The sequence below is a fragment of the Xenopus tropicalis genome, chromosome 3, assembly GCF_000004195.4.
Source record: "Xenopus tropicalis strain Nigerian chromosome 3, UCB_Xtro_10.0, whole genome shotgun sequence".
Classification (NCBI taxonomy): domain Eukaryota; kingdom Metazoa; phylum Chordata; class Amphibia; order Anura; family Pipidae; genus Xenopus; species Xenopus tropicalis.
The window spans coordinates 87072480-87074141 of NC_030679.2; the positions used below are offsets into that span (position 1 = coordinate 87072480).

General features: G+C 37.7%; 1 non-coding gene across 1 annotated transcript; it reads left to right on the top strand.

The window, feature by feature from the left end:
• Positions 1-495: 495 nt before the first annotated feature.
• Positions 496-592, top strand: mir183 (microRNA mir-183). Its single transcript, NR_049596.1, has one exon. It is a non-coding gene; the product is annotated as a microRNA mir-183 (primary transcript).
• Positions 593-1662: the final 1070 nt, after the last annotated feature.

The window sequence follows — 1662 nt, forward strand, 5'->3', positions numbered from 1 at the left end:
TATCTGTTGGTTAAGTATTCGTTCTGGGGGTAAAGTTTTCCTTTAAGCATTAATGCTGACAAATGTGCAATATTTCTGTTTTATATCTACTTACAGGAACAATAACATTCAAAATGCACTACTTTAATTCCGTGAAATAATGGAAACAAGGTTGTACTTGATATACAAGTTGTAATTGATATGCAGTCTGCTCTCCCCTCTTAATAACACATAACACACAGAAAGTGTCCTCCTGTAATGGAGATGTAACCAAACTGATAATTGTAACCCTGAAGTAGTGGCCACACAAAAATAAACACAGATAAAAAGTTGCTTAGTCTGATTTCCAGTGCTATGTATAAGGGAAAATGGCTTATGATCTATATGTGTGAACTTGTAAAGACACACCTTGGCATGTGGCATACAATACACAGTCCCATCTTCTGCTGACTACATACTAATAGCCACGTTCAGTTGCTCCATACATTTTTTCTTTCTAGGCTATCGCTGGGTGAGCATCCCTCCTGTTCTGTGTATGGCACTGGTAGAATTCACTGTGAAAACACAAAATCAGTGAATTACCATAGGGCCATAAACAGAGCAGAGAAAGAACCACAAGAACACGTGACTGCAATAATCAAGGTATACAATACAGCCCAATTTCAGTTCTGTTTCCCTATAGGAAAGAACGGGACGAAGAGATCAAAACATAAGGTGGTTGTGATAAAGCCAGCGCCATATTGTTAGTGTGCCAGCAGTTCAGTCATTTGGAAAATTCTCCAAATGCCATTTAGAATGCCAGGCAACATGGGTAGGCACTGACAGGAAATTGGTAGGATCACAAAATGCATATGGTTATATTGGATGTCTGCAGCTGAGATTAGTGTTGGCATGATAATGGGTCATTATGTGACCTGCTCCATCTAGTCTAAGGGTTGGCGCTTGTCACCTAGATGCTACAGGATTCCAGGTGAGACTTTTATGATTATATTAGCCAACTACATTGGAGTTTCCTATTAAATTCTCTGAATCACTACAATTTCCATTTTTACTATTGCAATGTTAATAAAGTTATAAAAATAAGTTAAATAAAATTGTGCAACTTATTAAGCAAATCTGCATGTGTGCTTCAGTTGTGAATATAACCCCTTGTGCAGAAACAATTAGAAGGAATGACCGCAGTTTAAATGCATTTGTCCTGTGAAACTGCATAACTGAGCCTCCTCTGAAGACCTTTCTTATATAGTTGCAAAGAACTAGCACAGTGGTTAAAAGAAAACTTCAGCAATTATGGCAATAACACACATTAGAACATTATTTAATTGCAATGTTGGTTTTACTTGAAACTTTGTTGTTCCTGTGAAACAAGAAAAGAAATGTAAAACTTGGGTACATGGGTAGATATCCTTCATGGGTAGTTAAATCTATTTGACTGTTTATTTATCAGATAATATATGCAATTATTGGAGGATGGATTAAGGGGCCACTCAGTAGAATCAGGGCCTGTGCTAAATAATATGTGCCTTTTTATCTGGTGGTATGTACACAAACTTGCATCCCAAAAACAGAATGAAATGGGGAAGTCATAGAGCCCGACTGTTGGTACCCTGCCTGAATTATACATCCAAACACAGGTATGTGACACAGCAGGTGGTATATCCATGCATCTGAAGAGAACTGTCT